The sequence below is a fragment of the Paroedura picta genome, chromosome 7, assembly GCF_049243985.1.
Source record: "Paroedura picta isolate Pp20150507F chromosome 7, Ppicta_v3.0, whole genome shotgun sequence".
NCBI classification, from domain to species: domain Eukaryota; kingdom Metazoa; phylum Chordata; class Lepidosauria; order Squamata; family Gekkonidae; genus Paroedura; species Paroedura picta.
In genome coordinates, this window is record NC_135375.1 from 76,870,020 (window position 1) to 76,893,279 (window position 23,260).

The following is a 23,260-nucleotide window of genomic DNA, read 5'->3' on the forward strand; positions in this document are numbered from 1 at the left end:
GCTGCGCCCGTGCAGGCCGCGCCCCGATCCGCGGGCGCGGCTCGCGGGCGTGGCCCGCAGGCGCGGCTCGATGCGCGGGCGCGGCCAGAAACGTGGGCGTGGCCCGCACAGGCGCGGTCCCCGCGGGCGCGGCCCGATGCCCTGCCGGTGCCCAGCCTAATAAAGGTTGGGGACCACTGCTCTAGAATCAACTAAGATTCTCTGGCTTTCTCTAAGCATATGTCCTTAACAGATCGAATTGATAGTCACTACAGAATTGCCAGAGAGAAATTTTGGATCCAGTGTAACTTTTAAGAACAACAATTTTTATTCAGGGTATACGCTTTCATGTGCATGCTCAGTACTTCAGAGAGGTGGGGAGGAAGAGGGATTCTTTTGACAAGCATAATTTACATGGAGACCCTCCTGCTCTGGTGTTTGTTTTAAGATCTGATCACACAAATGTACATGAAAAGAAAGGAAGTGGGCATAGGAAAAAGATGCTTTGGGATAACAAAAAAAGGGAATTAAAAGAAAATTATTTTGGTTTATTATGAAAAAAGTTTTTTTTAGATTAGATTTCTCTGTGTCCCTGGGATTTCATTTAATTTCAAAGAGACTTTAGGAATTACAACACTTGGATTGGATTCCATTGTTTAAGGACTGGAAGTAGGTGGTTAAGTGTTTAAAACTACACTTAAGGTTTCATGCATTCCAGTTCAACAAGTCTCTCTCTCCCCCTCTCAGCTTGCTGGCTGCCTTTTTCATACTTACCCTAAGTGGATTTTGCTCAGTCTGAAATCAACACATTATTTCATTTGGTGAGATCCCCCTCTCCATTTACAACAGATGGAAGGCATCCTTAAACAGCTTTAATCTTTATAAGTGGAAAAGAGCAAGAGTACAATAGTAACTTAATGACTAACAAAATATGTAGCAGGGCATGAGCTTTCATTAGTCACACCTCACTTCTTCAGATACAGCTTTAATGTAAGTCCATCTGTCCTTATATCTTGGAGAATGGAGTGATTTCAGATGCTGAACAACAATACCAGGCATTGATTGGTAATGAAATAGGAAACCTAGGTCTCAATTCAGTCCAGAAGTATGCACTGACTTGAGCTTCATTATTAGCTGCAATTCAGCAGTCTCTCTAATTTCCCCTTGAAATTGCTTTGTAAGAAAAGTACTACTCTTAGATCAACAGCTGACTGTTTTGGAAGGTTAAAATGTTTCCCCACCAACTTCCTAATGTCAGACGGACATCCATGTATACTTTGCATCCTCCTGGACTGAATTCAGACCTAGGTCTCATAGCCAGTGCTGATATGACCATACCTGCTTCCCTCTGCATATCATATCTAATCTAATCAAACCTGCTATTGTCTTTCACCTGCTATTGCCATCCAGCATCTGAAATCATCTTTATAAAGTTTATAACTCCAATATCTGGTGTTACACATGACCCAGCCTAACAAAGTGACATTTATGGCAGGTACAGCCCTCATAACAAATGAAGGCCCCAACTCACTGGAGCCACTACTTGATGGGCAACAAAGCAGGCTCCAAGAAGAGGTGCAAGGCATTGACATGCCAGCCTGCACATCATGAACGGCCTGACACATGTGAATCAGGCACAGGGAGGGGTAGAGAGGTGGGCCTTTAAATACCGCCATATGCGTAGCCCTGGCCTCTTTTGCCCAGACTGCCTGCAGCAGACTGTTTCCATCCCATCCGCCATAGGTTCATGGTTTTTACGGTTTTAACCTTTATTCTCTCTATGTTTATGATTCTTATGGTTATACAATTTCCAGTTACTTAAACTTTATCATTGTCACAGCTTGAAGGATGGCATAGGGGAAGCCCATGTTTTGGGGGAGGTTCAGCCTGCTCCTTGGACTCCCAACCTTTAGGGGAGGTTCAGCCTGCTCCTTGGACTCCCAACCTTTAGGGGAGGTTCAGCCTGCGCCTTGGACTAAGAAGTGGCTGGGAGTGAGCAGACCTGACCCTTGAGGAAAGGCACGGGGCTCACACAGCTGGGTGGCCAGAGGTGGACTAATGGAGGTGTGCACCCCTAATGGTACCTCAGGTGGGACACTTCCTTTGCAGGGGACCCTAGTGGTAAAGGAGCCCATGCTCCCAGCTGGCAAACAGGGGGAATTCCTTTGCAGGCCACTAGGCTCAGAAAAGGGGTGACATGGTCAGCTGACAACTGCTGCAGGACTCCTCCCTATGCCAAACCAACACTCCTGGTTTTTGTTGAAATAAAAGCCATGGCCTGGTTATGCCAATACAAAAACTGTATGAGTGTCTTCCTTGGTCTGGTAATGCCCACCTGCCTGTCAAATTGATTTGACACCACTGGTCTACAGTTTCTCTCTTCCTTTCCTTGTACCCCGCTCAGCCAGATATTGCAGTAATTAGGCTGTTGCAGCAAAAGAAAACAATCTTCTCTCTTAATTTCTCTCCCACTTTTCCACATTTCTTATTCATTTCTGTCTTCCTTCACCTAATTTTCTGGGGCCATTTCCCCCAGATCTCAGAGGTTAAGCATGGCCAATGTGGAGACGGGTAACACAAACCTCCAAATCTCTTGCCTTGAAAACTTTAGGGTTGCCATAGGTAAGCTGTGAATAGATGGCAAAAAACAAAATGGCAAAAAAAAGAATTTCCCTGGGCACCAAATAGGCTGGGTATGTCACTGGACACAGTGTTAACTACATGTGAACTAAAAATCAGGGAGTCAAAAGGCAGTTTAATAAGGCAAGGGAGTGAATATGGCTTACGTCTGATGGTTCAATACATCCAAAAAAATAGGGGAAACTGTCAACGGATTAGACACCTTCTCTACAAATGCAGCAGTTTTATGTCTTTTGGGACTCTACATACACTTACTTTGTCTTTCTCTCCAAAAGCTGCAAGGTAATGATCTATTCTAAAGGTTGAAATACAGATACAAAGTTATTCATGTTTCAGAGATAAAAGCCACATTTCCTGACTCTTCATTTACTATCTTTAACCAGAGAAGATAAAACATTAAAAATAAATTAAAAGTGGATGAAAGAAAAATAGTAGGGGTCTTATTAGGGTCATTTTTACCAGAGCTTCTGCCTTTGCCAATTCTTACTTTTTATAACTGACCTAGATTGTTAAAGTTGCTGATGATATAAAATTGAGAAGAATACTGCACACATTGCAAGCAGTAAGTCAAATGTAAATGAATTCAGTTCTACAGTGTAACTAGGTTGACAAGTAGAAACCCAGTTTTAATGTTGACAAATGTAACATAATAGAAACAGAGTACAAAAAAGCTGAAATACCACATGAATAGCGTAACACACAAAGGTTTTAAGAAAACAGTGGATTTGTGAATGAATCTGTTTGAGAAACTTTAAAAACTGAGCTCTAAGTAAAATTACATGTTTATACACCCTTGTATTTTTGATGGATAGTATGATTTCAGTTAATAGCTGTTTTAACTTAAGGAGTTAGATGCAAAAGATTTCTTTACTTCTCAATGACAGCAAACCTAGCAAATCTATCTTCTTAGGCTTTCTCTTATTTGACACATACACAGAACAACTTGTCTAGTATAGCAGAAGAGTTTTTTTTTTTACATTTAATGTATTTATTTTCTATTTTATGAAATCCTGCAAAGGAATGTGGCTCAAAAAGCTAGCACAACTGATATAAAAGGTATTCTAAGGGAAAAAACCCAGAACACAGCTATATTAATATTTGGAGAAATATATAAGAGGAAGAACTCCCTGAGATGTACATGGTTCAGGTTCTAAGCCTCAAGAAAACAATGCACATCCCTCAGGGGCTATTTCAGTGTTGCAATGTTTATAGAAGGAACAGGAATATAGTTTATAATTCTATAACTGTCTGTTTATTCTGCTCTTAATGTATTATTTTCTACAATTATAATTCTATTTTATTTACTTTTACATATATCTGATACTTGTCTGCATTGTTTCTAATTTTTGTACTCTGAGTTCTATTCTATTACTTATTAAATTTCTCATATTTGAATGCTTATTTTACATCATGTAATCTGTCTTGTGTCTCAGTGAGAAAGGTAGGCTATAAAGTAAATACCATGAGAAATCTAAACTAGCATATAACCAGACTAGACTAGAATACAACCAGATACCAAAACAAATACTAGCCCTTCCTTGAAGTACTTATCTAACATCCCCAGGAAATGGCTAAAATCATTCCACCTTTTTAGTCAAAAGAGGTTACACCATATTGCTTTCCAATATGGTGTAAGTACTGCAGCATATTTCCATTAACCAGGCACACTACTCATACAATAAGAGCCGCAGCAAACTGTTGATTGCTCATTTGTCTCTATTATTGCACTATTTCAATAACTGTTTAGTTAGGTTATGCTAACCTAACACTCCTTTTCTCAAGAAAGACAATGAGCACAGTGTTATCCAACTCTGCCTTTCAGTGAACGTATTAATCCCAATTCAAATTTGACATAATATATAAGGCCCTGATTGATATACCAGATAATGCACCTCTAACTGAACTATAAAGGCTGTAGATTCTCAGGGTGCAGCATAATTATAAACAAAAACAGAAAAGAGTGCAAACCAAAATAAAAAGTGCCATTGATTTTAATAGGATAACTGAGAACATGCTTCACTCACTTCTACTTAAATACATTTGCTTATATTATCCAATGATTTTAGTGTGCTTTTTTTAGTAGCATTTTTAGAATGGCTGAATCTAAAGTCAATTCCAGTAGTACTCTGTAAGTTTTCAAGAGTCAAAGCTCCCTTTGTCTGAATATAAAATGTCACCAACAAAGCACAGTTTGTTCTTCTTGCTCAGTGGTAAGCCATTAAAGTGTCCAGACTACTACATCTACTTACAGCCTGATCTGCAATCAATAGGATTGCAACAGGATTTAGTCAAAACTAACTTAGTACAGGTTTGTTACCTTAGTCATTAACATCAGGGAACAGGAGATATGACACAACCCTGCCTCAGTTATTCTACCCCTATTTTCTAGGAGTTCAGAGGTCTATAAGAAGGATCGCTTATAAAGGTACAATATTCTGATACCCCTAAATAGTCTATCCATGTTTCTGAATAGGTTTTTAAAGACTCATACAAAAAAAAAACACCATTTGCTTAGTGAATAATTTGCACTTGAAAGGGACAGACGTGGAAGAAGATTTGACTGTTATGTTGTCAAGAATGGTGAAAAAATCCAAACCCACAAATATTTCAAATGCACATATGATGGTATGAGCTTAATTATCTAAATTCTAAACTATTTTTATAAATTTTAATTAGACCATATGCTAACATAAGCATGAAATGTTATCCATATTATAATGTGCTATACGATTTTAGCACTGAATTTAGGAGAGAAAGAGACACCTTTACAGAATTATGTGTGTGCTTCAGGTCAAATCAAACTCTTAATTAACACCTTAATGTCTATAAATAAATTTTGCTGAAGCTATGGTATGTGGTGTTAAATCCAGAACCTTCTAACCTTTAAGTTGCTAATTAACAAATCAATGATAGATAGCACATTAACAATAAAAATAGAAATAAAGTTAATAATAAAAGGCTTGCAAAGTCGTGGAAGACACTAAGCATGTGATTTGCAAGTACCTCATTTTTTAAAAGTCATTTTTAGTTGTTGATGTTTGTCTTCCTCCTCCACTTCATCTTGAGATTTCTGCTTTGGGTTTTAAATAAGGTGGTATCCACATTATTGATGAAAGGGTAGTTAGCCTTTAACTTCCTTTTTCCTCTAAGAGGCATCCTATGGCAACAAAAAGGTCAGGCTGGGCCACTGGCAGCCTTACACAGAACTAAGGCTCACAGAACTAAGGTTCATATCAAGACTAAGCTACAAGTGTTAGAAAGGTTTCTTTTTTCCATGTCAGCAAGGTTTCCGTGGCTTTAACAACTGCAGATGTGTTTATGAATAATGCTGTCCTTACACAAGTTCTGCTTAGCAGACAATTCCTGCTAAGAAAACGAGAAATTTAAAAACTGGTGATACTGACCAGCATCTTTAGAGGAGTCACCTAAAACTGTGGTTCTCAAACATGAGCAGTTCTGGGAATCCCATTCTGATTACCATATATACTCGTATATAACCCTTTTTTTATGCTGAAAAGGTCCCCCTCGGCTTATATGTGGGTATATAAAAAAAGTTGCCAGACAAGAAAGGAGGGCGGGGTGGGAGAGAAGTATATTTAACTGAAGAAGATGCAGGAAGAAGCAGAGACGCAGCAAACCCTGGAGGGACAGTATGAGGGGAGGGAAGAGCAGTCTCCGCCTCCCCTCTCACTGCCTTAACGAGGCTAGCACATGCTACTGCTGCAGGAAGCTCTGAAGCCTCTGTGCAGAGGGAGTGCAGAGAGCAGAAGGAGAAAACGTCCCTAGAGGAACTGAACACCTGGCTAAGAAGAGGGGAACTGGATAAGAAGAAGAATTGTAAAAAAGGCAATATGGGTCAGAGGGAAAGAGGGAGGAGGAGGATCGAAAGAAAAGGGGAAAAAAGTTCCTGCCCAGAAGGAAGGGAAGGGAAGGGAAGGGAAGGGAAGGGAAGGGAAGGGAAGGGAAGGGAAGGGAAGGGAAGGGAAGGGAAGGGAAGGGAAGGGAAGGGAAGGGAAGGGAAGGGAAGGGAAGGGAAGGGAAGGGAAGGGAAGGGAAGGGAAGGGAAGGGAAGGGAAGGGAAGGGAAGGGAAGGGAAGGGAAGGGAAGGGAAGGGAGAAAAGCCACTTTCCAAACACCAGCCTTGGCTTATATGCAAGTCAATAAGGTTTTCAAGCATTTTGTAGTGAAATTAAGTCCCTTGGCTTATATGCGATTATATACGGTACCATTTTCCTGCACCCTACATTTGCAATGACATGCAGCCCTTTTTCAAAGTACATGCAGCGAACCATATATATCTCATGGTGTAGTTCTTATTTTTTAGTCCTCAAAACAATGAGACCCTTAACAGGTTTATTTTCAATTCAAGTTAAACACCAATCTTTTTGTTCTCTGGACTGCCTTACAAAGGCAGATTACAAAAGATAACAAATTTCATAGTGTCTTAAGTATGTAAGTCCTGATATCCAAATGCTAACCGCTCTAATCCTTTGACTGGAAAGCTCTCAATATTAGAAGCCACAAAAAAATTGTCACTGATTAATTACTTATATCCAAGGCTAGCTGAAGAGAGCTGTGAAAGGACTGGGAAAATCTTGTGAGGGCTGACGGCTCTATCGGCTTCCAGACTCTGAAAGAAAGGGAAGTTATTTCTACACCTTCTTCCTAAATTGTGGAATCACTGCTTTAATTCCAAGGAAACAGAGAGGTCTCAATTCCCACATTAACTCGATGACTTTGCTGTTTCTGAGATCTTGCAGGTCCCCTAGACTTCTGCAGACTTCCAGGGTTCCCTAGGCCCAGTTATTAGAAACCTTGACTCATAACAAAGATTTGGATAAGCATCAGGCAGAATGTTCTATCCTTAACTGATTAAGACTCTCCTTCTATATATATGTTGTTCCATAAATCCAAAGATCTCCTACAACCTATCCAAGAAGAGAATGAATAGGAATTTCTATAATGGGATTACAAAGCATCCACAATCCCAGTTAGTAATAAATAGGTCAATTCACAGATCACAAGATATCCCTCATCTCCAGAAAATACCTCACTTAAAACCTCAGTTTGCATTGTATGTTATATCATCTCTCTGGCCCCTATTTATTCTTTGGAATCTTTGATGGCAAAAGATGCAAAATTATTCTCAAAACAAGCAGTTAAGCAACCTAGCAGTTCTACAACATTCCCTAGTGGTCATGTTTGCATCACAAGCTGTTCTGTCTGGCACTTTCTACAAGTTCAGATTTCTCATTTACAACTAAATATACATTGAAGTTACTCAGCAGGAAACTAAAACCTTGGGGATGAAGGCACACACATTAGCGGTTTGGGAGGAAAATAATCCAATTTACACTTAAGGTCCTATGCACTAATGTCTGCACATACACTATTCACACTTGAAGGACATCATGCCTTAGATACTTATAAAATGTGTCTAATATTAATGAATTCCCCAACTGATTCATGACTACAGGTTTTTTTAAAACTTCCTACTTGCTATAAAGGCTTTTATAGTTTTTTTTTTTCACACTCTATGTCCATCTTGTTACAGAAAAAATAACCAGAATAACATAAATATGATGGCATGAAGAAAGGATAAGAGATTTCTCCAAACTATGTATAAAGGGAAAAGACAAGTATAGAACATCTACGGCCTTGTATAGTATTATTCTTAAAATGTACCCAATAATAGCTGATGACTAGCAGGAGGGCATCCTGGGGCCCAAGGAAGATGCACACACCATTCCTTTTGGCTTAAACATGGCCACAGCTTTTATTAATCACTTAAGAGTGTTGGTGCAGCATGGAAGAGAGAGCCTTTCCTGGTAGTCAGCTGACTACTCAATCCAGACCCCAGCAGTCCACATGAGAGTACCTTTCCAGTTCCCAGCCAGGAATACTGGTCCCCTGGCTGCTGGGTTACCACCTGAGATACCAAGGGGAACACAAACCTCCTATGGTCCATCCCAGGCCACCTGGCAGTGCAAGTTCCATGCCTGCCCAGCCAGGTCCGCCTACTTGCACCCTGCTGTATCTTATAGAGGCCCCCAACCTGGGGAGTCCAGTACACAGACTGGACTCCCCTCCCAAACAGATTTCATTTCATGCACCATTGCAAGCTGTGACAAATTTACAATAAATGCAACAATCTAAGAAAACAACTTGACTATAACCCAAAACAAAGGGCAGGTTGGAAATAAGCTGTCCTCTAGTGGTGGTCCAAGCAAAAGAGGCAGGCCACCGCATGCAGTGTCTTTTTAAGACCAGCATTCCTCTCGCCCCCACCTTTGCAGTGCATCATCAGGCTGCACCAACCCAGCATGCCCCTGCGCTGACCTGACCAAGCATGCCCCTGGATGCCCACACCTCCAACATCATCAACCTGCGGCCTTGGTGAGTGATGGCCACAATTTATTTTTCTGACATAGTATATTTCAAATCTTTTATTTCTCTGGAAAGCCCAGATGTGAATATGCGGTCCCATTCCATTGTATCATGACAATAGCCATGTGAAATATAGCTGAAGCTGAAACTAGTGACTACTCCAGACTCACCCATCTATCTCCACAGCTGAATGGAAGCTTTTGGGTCTCTCAGTTCCATGACAACACATTACACTGGCTCTGTAGTGAACAATGCAATTTTGCAATAATATATGATTCCAAAATATGCAAAAGTCTAAAAGGAGTACGTTATCCTATGATTTACTTGTTTGTTTTTTCGCTATCACAATGTGATCCCCCTCCTCCCAGCAAGCACACATCCCCTCCAAATAGTATTTGAGCTGCTAATTAGGAACATGCTCTTCAAATTGTGATTTTGGAATAGTAGAATTCTGACCAACATTTTGTGAATATTTAACTTAAAAGAAAACATCCATCATCATCCCCTCCAGCTGCTATTGCTGCATCAGTGCTATTCTTTGTCCTCAAATGTTACTTTTTCTTCTGCAGCAGATAATGCTAATTAATTTCTCTAAGCACAGGAGGAAGGTTTATTTGTCCAGGAGGGTGAGCTGGGTGGGAAGTCAAATTTTAAGCTATGATTGTGATGTTCATGTTTTTTTTTTTGCATGTGTTTTATGTTGTTTTTGTTCAGTGGTGATGTTACTTGTAAATGTTTATAAGCATAATAAAATGTATACAAAAATGTTACTTTTTCTTTTCTCCTTAATTACACCTACTAGCAGGAATAATACTTCATGGTGTTTATAGCAAATCAGATTTGGCTTTGTAAAGATAATACGGAGAACATTTAAAGGAAACTGAGAAACTAAGCTACAGCAATGTAAACTGAGTATGTTTTAAGCAATGGTGAAATCTTGTCAAAAGGAAGGAAGTTTCTGGAACAGCTGAAAGTGTTTGTGTAAAACTGTGCATGGATTTAACTCATCCTGAATATTTACACATTTCAGATTTTATTTATTCATAATATGACTAAGTCGTTATTACATGAAGTGCATCCTCTCCTACTCTTAATAAGCAGAATTATGATTTGAGTAGCACGATCAAACAATCATACTACTCAAATCATACTTCACATGATCATGGACTGGCAGGATGCCCAGCCATTGGAAACAGACCAAAGGTATGGACAAGCTGCAAATAGATACTGTGGTATGAGGCCATAGGAAATGAACACTTTATGTAATGATTTGAATAAAGCAAAACTCCTTTAATTCAACACTGGAATACTATCATAACTCAATGTGATGTTTTCCCCTTACATGTTCTTAATATTTAACTGCAATAATAAACCTTATTCAGAGCATTAAACAAACTGATTAAAGGTACATACTAGTGCCTTGAAGACTAACAACTACTTCACTATGAGCTTTTGTGAGTCAAAGGTCAGTTCTTCGGATATGCAGAAAGTGAGTTTGTGTTAAGTTACCACAATTTTTTGTTTTATTTTTTGCAATAGACTAACAGAGCCATCACTTTGTAATCATACTAGCATGAGAATAATAACTAATTTGTGTAACTATTCCGGAGCTATTCAAAACATTTACACTTAACATTTTTTTTCCTGGCTGACTCTTGTTCTTTTCACCTCTCATTCCTAATGTGTCTTGTTTTTCTCATTTTAAAAATTACTCTAAGTCAGTGTCCAAGGCTTTCTTTAAATAGATAATATTTCTGTCCCCCAAGCACTTTGGCAACAAAGCTGAAATAAATGAAGGGTATCAGGATATGGATGCTTACTTATAGTACCTACAATTTTGTATTATATGCCAGCTCACTATAGATAGTTAATTGAAGTCAAGGCACACCATTATAGTGTGAACATTTACACATCTGATTTTCCAAGACAGGTGGTTCATCACGTTCATTAATTGGCATAAGTATTGCAAAAAGAACTACTATAGAAAACAAAACTCTACTTTTCCTGACTTAGGACACATCCAACAATTCAGGTTGAAGGAATATGATTCTGCTTTTTATCATTACATTCTGAAACCAGACATTGTTCTGTCAAAGTCCCAACATTTTCTAGAACCTCGTCCCATACCTTAACATGACTTCCTTCTTCTGAACCACTTTGTCAATAAGCTGAAATAGGAAGTTAAAGCAGCAACTAAAGTCTTGTCAGAGGCAAGCTGATGGAAAAATATCTTTCTCATTGTCAAACAGGTACACTGCCAGGCAGTTTGTTTACAAGTTCAATTAAATATACTAAGCATGATCTTTAAAGTCCTTACTGATCTCAGGCCCACATATATAAAAGACACATGCCCCCCATAAGTCAGTTGTGGTCCTCAGATTACCACCTATTTGTTCATCCCATTTAGGGTAGCTCACCTCTCACCTAGTAAAGACCATGTATTTTCTATCGTAGGACCTTGTGAATGGAAATGGGCTCTTCAAAGAGTTGAAGGGAGGGGATGCTAGCTCTAGTGGTATTCAGAAGATCTCACTATTTGCTGGGCTTTTAAGTAGGGCATATGCTGAAGGCACTTTTAGGAAAAGTGGATTATTCAGGGACTTCCTTTATTATCTATGATGATGATCTCCTTGAGATATGGGACAAGTGGAATATAAATTAATAAATAATTTACTTAGCTTCAGGAATGGATCAGGATCTATTTTTCTAGTACCCTTCCTCTCTAAGAACTATTATCTGAGTAGTAACCAATATATCGTGCACATAGAAAAAGGACAAGAGATTGGCATATTTAATATATTGTGGGAGAAATTAATATGGATTTAATATGGCCATAAAAAGTTAACTATCATCACAGAACTGAGTAATATATTTCCTCATATAAATTTTGATAATGAGGTTAAACTGAAAGGAAAGGGTCAGTAATGATGCTGTGTGAACAGTCAACAAAACCTAGGAATTATGAAAATGAAAGTAGATACTAAGTAATAAAATCAGAGGACAAAGAAACTGGGGCTGGAATGTATCCATTTTCTCAGCCACAAACCATTTTAGGGCACAGTTTCATTGTAATGCCAATGTTGGACGTTCATCTCAATATATTTCACAACAAGCCAAAGAACAAGCAGTCTGAATTGCCCAAGATTCAAATAATAATCTCAACCAAGGTGCTTAACTGGGGAAAATAAAGTTTCTGGAAAGACAGTGTGTATTAAAGTTTACCATTCCCCGGGGAATGGTAGAGGACAGGAAAGCCTAGAAGATCATTGTCCATGGGGTGGCGATGGGTCAGACACGACTTCTCACCTAACAACAACAATTAAAGTTTAACGTTACACTGAATAACCAAACCTTCCTACTGGTAGCATTTGTTGGCTATTCTTCTCTGAGATTTCAATCAATGATAGCCAATCCCCAGGTAGTCTTCCCTGTTATTTAACAGTAATAAAAACCATGTGTCTAGATAAAAGTCCATCACTGGACTTCATATAGACTATGTAACAGCATTTTGGCACAAAGATCTTGCTGGCTGGTTGGCACATCAGCAAATTAGCAGCAGCTGACTTATTTCCCTTCTTTCTGTACCATTCCACCTGGATAAAGATAGAAATGGAAGCCCATGGATACTTACAAAAGGCTCTTGGCCCTGGGGCTTGCAGCCTGGGACCTATGGTAGTCAATTGGGCAGATCTAGGTAGGGAGAATCCCATTCAGTAGCCAAGTAGAGAGGAGAGATATTTTCCATGTCATTACTGCAACCATTCATGCCACATGGAATTTTCTCCAGACTCCTTTAACCATCAGCATTAGCTTTTCATGGGGACAGTGCTAACCTTTTTATTTTTTCTCCAACATTTCTGAATAAACATTCTAATACTAAGTCATCATGCAATGCAAGTGTTTCATGGTTCAAAACCACTATCCCTTGCCAATCATGACTGCACAATAAAAAGGAATTGCCAACTCCATCCCATTTCAGACAAAATCAGATCTATGGTTCCCTAGAAACAGCAAGATCATTTTAATGTAGAGAGAATATAAGAGACTATGATATTAGTGACAGTAGCAATAAAAAAAAACGATTTTAGATACTAAAACTTTTGTACAATACTGATATACATCCCAAGCATAAACAATCCCACTGTGCCATAATTTTTAAAAGTTTAAAATGCAGAACTGTTTGGATCTAATAGAAAACTACTTGAAAACAATAGAACTAAAATATTTATTTTAATTAGGGAAAACCGAATACAAAATTTATTAAGAAGTTCAGTGGTGAAATCACTTACCATACAAAGATATACCATACTGTTGTGTCACAGACTATAGCACAAGCACAAAAATCTGCAGAACAGATAACCCCTTGTAAACAATAAGTAATTCATCAATTACAATGGATCACTTTAAAATCAGAGTCCAATGGCACCTTTAAGACCAACAAAGGTTTATTCAAGGTGTGAGCTTTTGAGTGCAAGCACTCTTTGTCAGACGAAGGGTGCTTGCACTTGAAAGCTCACGCCTTGAATAAATCTTTCTTGGACTTAAAGGTGATACTGGACTCTGATTTTATTGTACTACTTCGGACCAACACAGCTACTCATTTGAATAGATCACTTTGAAGAATTTAGATGAATATTGGAACTCTTCACAGGAACACATAAAAGTTTTTATATGTTTATTCATATATCAGATAAATTATGCCATGATAATTAGAAAAATGTTTTTCTCCAGAACAAATTACAAGCTTTGGAATGTTAAAAAAGCACATCTGCAGATTATAATAATGGTAATATATACTACATGGTAACATATATGAAAAGACAGGACTATAACTAATGCAGCAAACACATCTATTTTAGTACAGTTTGATATGGCTTCTCAAACACTGCAAACTTTTTTGTGTGTGTTTTGAAGCCTCAGGTCTGGTGCTCCATTCCTACTTACCCAACAGGGAGAAAAACAGCTTACTAAAATGTAGTCTTCTTGGATGCCTCAACTTACCAGGGGTATGTAAAGGAAGCATTTTACCAGGCTCACTGATAGCCAAGAGTTCCAAAGTAGATTGAAATATTTTGTGTATTCTCATGCTACCAGCTGGGAACTGTAGTTCACTTTAGCAAATTCTGACTTGGTCCCAACTGCTTAATGCTCCTATATCCATGGGTGAAAGATGTAGTTGTCTTTAAAATTATATAAGTTATCCATGCAAGCCAGCAAAATGTCATGTCACCTTTATCTTCTGTTAGCAAGCCCACACTGGTACCTAGCAAGCCCACCCAGTACCTAACTTTCATAACTTTCACATTTCACCTACATACCTAGCATGATTCAAAGCAAATTTTCAACATTTCTTAGGCAAAATATATGAAAAAAAATCAGGTGAAGCCAAAATGGCTTGGCAAGCGTAGGAAAGTTTCTCAGTAGGATTTTTATATGACCCTATGAATCACAAGCAAACCTATAATAGTTTGTCCAGGTCAGTTGTCCCAGTTGGTAAACTACAATGAGTAGTTCCACCTGCTTAGCCTTATATTTTCCAGAAAAATGGGTCTGTACTTAAGACTCATGACCTCATCATTTCATGAGCAAATGACCTAAAGATATTCACTAACATTTATTCTGTTATCCTCAGGTGTGTTTTTTAAATTAAAGCTGAACCAATAGTCATTTAAAGTTTATCTTCCAAGTCAAAGCACATTCTACATTCAGTGCTGTATGCAAGTTATGTCTCACTATCTTGTCATTGTTTAAAAAATAGATAATCTATTCAACCATATTCTGGAATACATACACAGTGCAAAATCCCCCCTTTATTACATTCTCTAATATGGATAAAATAGAGAACAATTGATCAAGTGAACTTAAATCATTAGAAATTTTCTCTATTTGAACAGATATTGTACAGGCATTTTTAAATCACTGTTGTATCTCCTCCTCCTTAAAACTAGGTTGATCAGATTTTCCACATATCATTTGAAGTATTTTTGTTTAATTATAAACTTGACGACTGGAAAGTTCAGGGCATTTTTCTCAGTATGCTTGTTATTAAATTGAATCACAGTTACAGGGATAATATAAGGGTAAACATCTGGGAAGACCAATTCTATGCGGTCTTATAAGGAAGCCTGAGTAAATTACAAACTTGCTCCCTAGTAAAGGCACATCAGATTGTAGTCTTAGCCTCTCTAAAATCTTACATTATATTCTGCACTAAGAATATAACTCTTCTTTTCAGGCATTTCATCCATAAGGAAACAGAAATTTGGTAAGAAAATAAAGGCCAAATTTACACTTTCTATCCTATATCATCCACAGCATTCTATAGAATTTGTGTACAGATTATGGTGCTTTGGTTTACTGGTTTTTCCTATTTATCTCTGGGATTTGTTAACCATTTTCATTTTGCTGTATGTAAATTTACTCTTACACTTTGCCTATAAGTATGAACTGATTACTTCCATTCCATGACATTGTATCTGAAGAAGTGTGTGTGTACATGAAAGCTCAAACCTTGAATAAAATTTGTGGTTCTTAAAGGTGCCCCTGGACTGAAAATTTGTTCTAGTGTTTTATTTGTAGGACAAGGCTACATAATAACTTACTGCTTCCGAATTTGGCTCCTAATTGTGAATCACATAGTCCTTCAATGTATTCAGTACACTAATGGCTAAAAGAGTGAGATGGGATTTGTGAAAGTCCAAGTCTTGCCTCACTTATGAAATAACTATACAGAAGACACACACACCACTATCTCTGCAGAAGGGAGATCATGGTATTCCTAAGTATTTCTCCTCTAAGGAACTCAGTTACACCTTTCAAGATAGGCTAAGAAAGAACAATTGGCCCAACACCACCCAGTACACTTCATGACAAAGCTGGGATTTCAACTCTGATCTCTCCAACTCAATGTTCCAAATCCTACACCAGACTGACTCTCTTTTTACATGACAACTGTAAGTTCTCATATAGGATTCTGAAAGGGGGTATATTGATACTAAGAATTCAGTTACTCAAGGTCTATACAAGTTAGTTTGTAATACAGGCGAACATAGAAGTTCAGTATTGTCTAAAAGACTGCAGATATTGCTATAATTGAAAAGCTCTAACCTACTGATATTTTAATTATTGAGGCATCACTGTAATTCATTTACCTATGCAATTAAAACTACTGACCTGCTTTAACTTTTCATCTCATATCTATACAGGGACCAAGTTTCATGTATCCCAGTGCAAAATGTACAACCAAATTAACCTCACAGTAGAATAATACTGTTCTTTGAATCCTTTAACTTAGTCTCCATTTACCTAACATTGTAAATACCTCCCAGTCACACACACTCAGAAAGCCAAATTCTAAAAACTAGAGAATCTAGGGTCTATAAAGTATATCTTACTTCTTACTATTTTACTATTAATAATAAATATGAATTCATACTGGTGATAGCTAACATACATTCCTCAAAGAATCTGGACATTTTATACAATTACAGACTATGTATGTGAAAACGTCAGATTTCATCACAAATATTTGAAAAAACTAATAGATACATTGCTTGACAAATGAAATGTTTACAATTCCCTAACATGTTTGCATTCCACTGTAACTGTCAGACTTAATTCAATAGAGACATTTACCTTTGGCAAATACATCATTGTGTATAAAAATATTCCTGTAGCAATTTATATTTCCACTTTTAAGCAACATGTTCATATAGGTTATTTCTGATAAGTACCTTGTGCCCTATCATTATAATTGTTCTTTCATAGAATCAAAATGACTAACTACTATAGAATACTGAATATCTAAAATGTAGCTGATATCCAAAGTTCTGATCCTGTGCACACTTTCAAATATGTCTTGTTAAACTGAATGATCGTTTAAAAAATCTTGTTTTTGGAATTTCTAATGTATGATTTTTCAGCACTTACCCAAAACCTCATTATTGAAAACAGGATTCTTTTCATGTGTTTTAAAGTTACTGAGTATATTCACTCAGTGCATTCACTCAGATACACTAAGCGAATTACAAACTTGCGCTTTTCTACAAATATATTAAAACCTTTCAGTGAACATTATACCATTTCTGACAGAAACTACCAATGATATTCAGGTATGTACAGGCCAAATCCAGAGGTTCTATGGAACAAATGCATTGACTCTGATACGGTGCCCTTGTCTCAAACAAAGTTTCACCATTAATTTATCTGTCAAAATAGTTAACAAAAGTTCTATTAAAAATAATAGGCCTCAGTATGGTCAACGAAAGAAGGTAATTAAAATATCTTCAGTGTCAAGTAGGAACATATTTTTTTTTAAATAAAACAGCACAATAATGAAGACAATATTAGATTCTATGTATTACTTTCTAGTCTATGAAGGCCACATTATTTGTCCCTCAAGCACACTCAAATGTTTTGCATCAACAAAAATTGTATAGGAAAGAAACCGGGAATGATCCAGGCCTTATATTATTATCTAGTTCCACCAGCTGTCAGTTATAATACTGGCACCAAGCTATGATTTTTACAGATTTGCCCAAGATTATGCTGTTGCACATGAACAAAACTACATGACCTATCCTTAATGATTTAATGGCTAATGTATGTAGCAAATTTAATATTTTAAACAATTATATGCATACTTACCTTGAAATAAGTCAACTGAACAAAGGGAACCATACTTCCCTGAAGAAACAATGCATTGGGTGGACTATTAATCTTTAGCACAGTTCCTATAACTTTTTCTTTTGAACGTGTTCTGACCAACATAGCTTGTTAAAGATGATGTTTGAATCAGGACTTGGGGACAGCACCAGTAAAACAGAATGTAACTTTTACAGTTACAACTCTCAAAACTTTAAATGAATGAGAAAAAAACTGGACATCTTACACTTAATGTGTTTAGTATGCCATCTTTACAAACAAGAGTCATATTGTTTTTTGCTTGTTCAGAATGACCAGATGCTACACAAATGAATGGTTTGTGTCATAGTTGTCCTTCACTGATTTTGTGAATCAAGGAAGAATTACTGATTATTTAACAACATGTTTGAGTGCTTCATGACAACAATGAAATACCAAATCATATCTCCCCCCACTTACTGCAACTGTAAGCAAGAACTGGTAGACAGTACTTTATTAGTCAGAAGTCCTATAGTAAGCACACGTTAGAGAAATTAATCATTCATTCCCTGCAGACTGCTTATGTATTTCATCAGGCCATTATCTGATCTGAATAACAAGAACAATCGCATAACGAAAAGCATTAGTGCTGACAACAGCAACTTTATTCTATCCACTTCAAGATGAAACCACCCCCGTAGCACAGTTTCTTATCCATAATTCTTGTTTCTTACTGCATATAACTCATGACAATTTTTCATTCACCTGTATTTGATCTTAACAGTAATTTTCAAGATAATATAGTACCAAGCATAATTAGTAGGAATATATGCATCAGGAGTATTATATCAAATCATCTGCATAACATCAAGACAATATTCAAAGAGTTCAGCATTTCCAAGCTACATTATAAAAGTTTGTAGGTAAATAGTCCATGCAGCTGATGCATTCCATATTCTTCATTGAAATTGACAAAGCCAGCTATTGCTCAATATGGAACAGACTAACAAGTCCCCTGCCCAAATGTATTATCTATCTGGGAACCATTTTCACCACTGAGCCAACCTAACCTATTTTATACAGTTTTAAAGTAGTTTCTGGAAAGGCTACCGGTTTTCCTACAGAAGCTCTGCAATAGCCAGTTAAGGTAAGATCATTAAACAACCTTTTGACAGCTATTTTAAAGACTCCTGATTCATCCACTCTTAAGTCAAGATTGGTTTACTATCCCTTAAACTTGCAGCTTCTACCATTCTCCTGTTTCCATCATTATGTATATAGTAGCTATACACAACAGAGACTTTACCGTACATGCTAGCAATACTTCATGATGTTAATATCTTAAGCCATTTTGCTTAATTGGCCTTGCTACAGTGTATACAAATCTGATTACTAGTGCCAGTGAAACAGCTGATTTTGCAAGAAATAAACTTCGATGTTGCAGAACAGCTATAAACTATACTGGCTTTGAAGAGAAACTTTCACAATAGACTGGGGCAGCCTAGGAGCAATGTATTCATCAGGACTTGGAACAATCAATCCAGACAAGTGTGGAAAGGTTAGAATAATGAAGAAAATATATTCCCAAAATAACTGCTAGTGCTTCTTCATCCTCCATTAAAAAATCCAAGTTCCTATTGTGAACAAAAATGTGCTTCATGACCTTATACAATTTTGGGATCTACAGCAGGAAGCAGGTATTCAAATCAAAATCCATTTGGCAATAAGAAAGATGCTGAAATCTTATTGATTCAATCTGGTATATAGAACACAACCGACTCAACTATATTTCCACTGTCACAAAGGTTTTTAGATTATTTAACCCTCAGTTCTTCCTCCGGTTGTCAAAAAAGAAATTCATTAAGTGCTGATAATCTGTATGCTTGTCCCAAGCAGAATAAAAGCTCTCAGAACTTTTGATGCAGAGACCTTGCTGAGGTTCCAGGACATTCTCCTATGTTAAACCTTCTTGTCTTTGTGCCATCAGCAGCTCCAGTTCACAATCTTCATGGTCTTATCCAAATTCAGATTTCCCACAGGGACCTTTCTCATACAGGCAAATCCAAAGCAACAATATGCATCCTGTATGTGTACCAAATCATCCAAACATTTCCTTGTAATTCAACATTCAAGCATTTTAAACCCCCCCCCCAAAAAAAACCCAGCAAGGGCTAAAAGAACGACAACTAAAATCCACACTGTCAGTGATGTTGCTTATTATTATGGGAGACTGCACAGATATGATGTAGGGTGAGCTTAAATCCTCTACATGTCTGCTAAAGATCAGCTTCTTTATCAAGGGAAACAAAGAAATTACACATACAGCCTGAAATTCAAAATGTACATCTACCACAGCAGACCCAGTTTTCTCACCATAAGGTGCCCAGGAAACCGAGAAAAAAAACAGAAGCTTAAAGCATTTGCCCTGCCCAACTGTCGACAAACCCCAAGTTGCACTAGTCAAGTTCTTGCTTTTATTTATAACAACTGGACAATCTGCTCACAGCACAGAAACAGAAACAAACACAAAGCACAAACTAACCCCCCCACACCAAAAAAAAAATTACTTACTAATGCAGCCAGCTCCGACCTCTCTGGGAATCTTGAGGAGTCCTTCTCTATCTGCTCCTGCCGGTCAGGTTCCTAACAGTGCTCCTATTCCACAAAGGCCACGAATGAACTGCAAAGAAAGACAACCACATGTCACATCCAGCAGGTTTGTTTTGGTGCTGAATGAGGATCGAAGAGAGGGGGAGGGGTCGGCGTTTAAACAGCGCTCGCTCTCAGTTTCCCCCCCTCTCCCCCTTTCCAACTGTGGGGTGGGTGGGAGCGCTCGCCAATAAATAAGAGGGTCGCGCGCGCTGCGCCCAATTGCCGTCGAGGGCAGCAGGCAGTACCTACAAGTCTCTCCCGCTAAGGCTGCCCAAGCGGAGACCGCCGAGGAAGCGAGAAGACAAATTAGGGGGGAAAGGCGAGGAAGTGGCAGGACAAGTGTGGGGAGGCTGGAGTCCGAACCTCCTCGGCAGAAACGGAGTAGGCAAAGAGCGAGCGAGCGGGGGGATACGGAAACCGAGCAGTCGACGCCGGTGCTGTCAAAGCAGAACCCTTCGCCCAGAGGAGAAACACACACCAACACGCTCCTCCTGCCGGCGACGCGAGAGGGAAGCGAGGCGGTGGCAACAGAAGGGGGAAGGGGGGAGAGAAGAGACAGAAACGTCTCCCTCCTGCTCGCGCGCGCGCGCACACACACACATTCACAGAGCCTCTCTTCTTTTCCTCTCGGGCGCATCCCCACCGGCGGCAGCCGCTCGAGCCGCGTTCCTCGCGCTCACCTGCATTTCCTTAACGAGCCACTTGATGGCTGGCAGTAGCAAGGCAAAGCGAGGCGCGCGGGCGCCTGCCTGGCCAAAACCCGCAGAGGCTGGGGGGAGGGATGGGGAGACCGCCCAGAGAGATGGAAAGGCTCGAAGGCTGAGGGGCCGCTTCGTTTTCACTTTACCTCCTTGGGAGCCTATCGGGACGCCTTGCTGAAGAATGGAGCGCCGAAGCCAACCCCGCTCCCGTCCTGCGAGGTGACCGCTCTCCCCCCCCCCCCCCCGGCAGCCATTTCGGCGTGACACCTCGGGCAGCACTGGACCCCGCCCCTCGGCCGGTGAGGAGGCAACTCCTTTTCGTCCCGCTGCGGAAACCCCCAGTGGGACGTTTGCGTGGAAGAGTGCTCGCCTCTTCCAGGAGGAAAAGAAAGACCAGGCATCTTCCTCGGCAACTTTCATCCTCTTTTTTCTACCCCGGCACTGAGTGTGCACCTGGAATTCAGTACTCGCACTCCGCTCTGAAACGGAGCACCGAGACGCCGGGGCATGCCTTTTCGCCTCCCATCCCCACCCGCACGCCTTCCCGCTCCCAGCTGTCGGCACTATAATACAATTTAAAAAACGCCTGCATCGCCTCCTGCCTCCCCCCCCCTCTGTCGAAAAGCATTCATAATGCATTAAAATAATGCACCTGTTTGCAAGATGGTGCTAATGATGCTAGTCGCACCGACCACCACTTAAAAGCGACCGTGAGGGAAATGGGTTGTTAGCCCGGGCTTTGCTCTCGCTTTCTTCCCCATCTTCGATTCTTCCCGGGCTGTTACTACACGGCGCCTGCCTTCTCCCGCCTCCCCACGGAGCTGCATTAACAGGAAGGTCCCTGAAGAGCTCCCCACACAACCAAACCCCCCCCCCCCCATCTCCCTCTGCTTCAAGGAGCGGGCGCGCAGCACTCTCCACCCCGGTCTCCCTCTTCACATATACGCCCCCCCCCCCCGGTTTCCCGCTTACGCTGCTGCTGGGTTAAACAGAGCGCCTGGCCCCTTGCAAGAATTCCCCTTTTTCGCTTTCTCCCCTGACGATAGTTTGTGTCTTTTAAATAAAGATTTCATTCTGCCAACCCGCAGGAAGCTTTTAACAAGACGCAGCTGAGCGTGTCGATATCATCTCTTTTTACTGCCGCTCGAGCGTGTGCATCAACTCCGAACTCCTCGCGGGCTCCCCCCGCCCCCGGGCCGAAACACGGCGGCCGCCTCGGCTCAGGCTCAGCCCAAGCGGCCGGCGACAGCGGGACCGGCTGCCTTCCGCCGCCAGCGCTTTGACGCGCTCTTCGATAGTCGCCTCATTAGTGGTCCCGCGGAAGGCTGCGGGCAGGCCCCAATCTGAAGCGGCAACCGACGGAGTGGGCATAGGGCACCTGCTTTCCCACTTGCGCTGGGCGCAGGGGTAGCAGGGAGGGATTTAAATTGAGAAGACGGCGCTGGGACAGACCAAAGCGGCTCCCGAAGACTTCGTGTCAGTTCTTGTTTTTCAGTGCCCAGGGGAACTCCATGGTCCTGGTGGGGACATTTGGAAGAGGAGACTGGGAAGGGATCTCAGTGCTGCCCTTTGCTCTGGGTCTCCATGGATTAGAAGAGATTCTAGAACAACTCCAGGACTCATTTGGAGACTGGCAATCCTAACTGCCCCATATCTCCCAGGCAGCTCAAGCAACGTAAACAGTGTGGTAGATTCCCAAACTAGGACTTGTCCTCAGCATATACAGACTAGTGAACAATTTTATCCACACTGGGAATCATGACCCTCGGTTTAAAGCATGCACATGTGCATTTCCATCCAGATGGGTCATTGCAATCTCCCCTCCTCTCCCATGAACATCCACTCTGCATACTTTGAAGATACAAACAGTATTGATTCTAAAGATTTAGGGCCAATTCATAATGTGGCTGAGCAGTGTGCTTATATCTCCTGCTTAACTGAATGGAGAACTTGCATGTAGAAATGCTACATATACTACCTTATAAATCTTAAGAGTCTGTATTAGGGAAAATATAGTGAAAAGCAGAAAATGTGGCAGCTATTGAAAATGTTAATTGGCATTTACATACATAACTTGATAATTTACTCAAAGTTAATATTTATTGGTTTAGTAGAACTTCTTCTAAGTATGTATATTACAATTGTACCTGTACAGTCTGATATCCCATGTGGTATTAAAAAATGGAGGGATTCCTTTAAAACAATGCAGAACTCAGAAGTGGCATCTTGATCCTTTCCTGCAGTTTTAAAAATAAATATGCGCCTAAATATAGATGGAG

The 23,260-nt window shown here is 39.8% G+C and overlaps 1 protein-coding gene across 41 annotated transcripts in view; it reads right to left on the minus strand.

Moving 5' to 3' along the window:
- The window catches only part of PTPRD (protein tyrosine phosphatase receptor type D), a 1,533,354-nt gene extending 1,511,606 nt beyond the window's left edge, over nucleotides 1-21,748 (minus strand). For 19 of the 41 annotated variants that reach the window (XM_077344991.1, XM_077345015.1, XM_077345014.1 and 16 more), the window contains exons 1-2: nucleotides 20,644-20,765; nucleotides 20,200-20,308 (exon numbers count right to left, since the gene is read on the minus strand). The gene's annotated coding sequence lies outside the window, so the exon portion shown is untranslated. Of the gene's footprint in view, nucleotides 1-20,199; nucleotides 20,362-20,529; nucleotides 20,572-20,643; nucleotides 20,767-21,633 lie in introns of those variants that run through there. The other 22 variants (XM_077345011.1, XM_077345006.1, XM_077345005.1 and 19 more) reach the window with 8 other exon arrangements.
- Nucleotides 21,749-23,260: the final 1,512 nt, after the last annotated feature.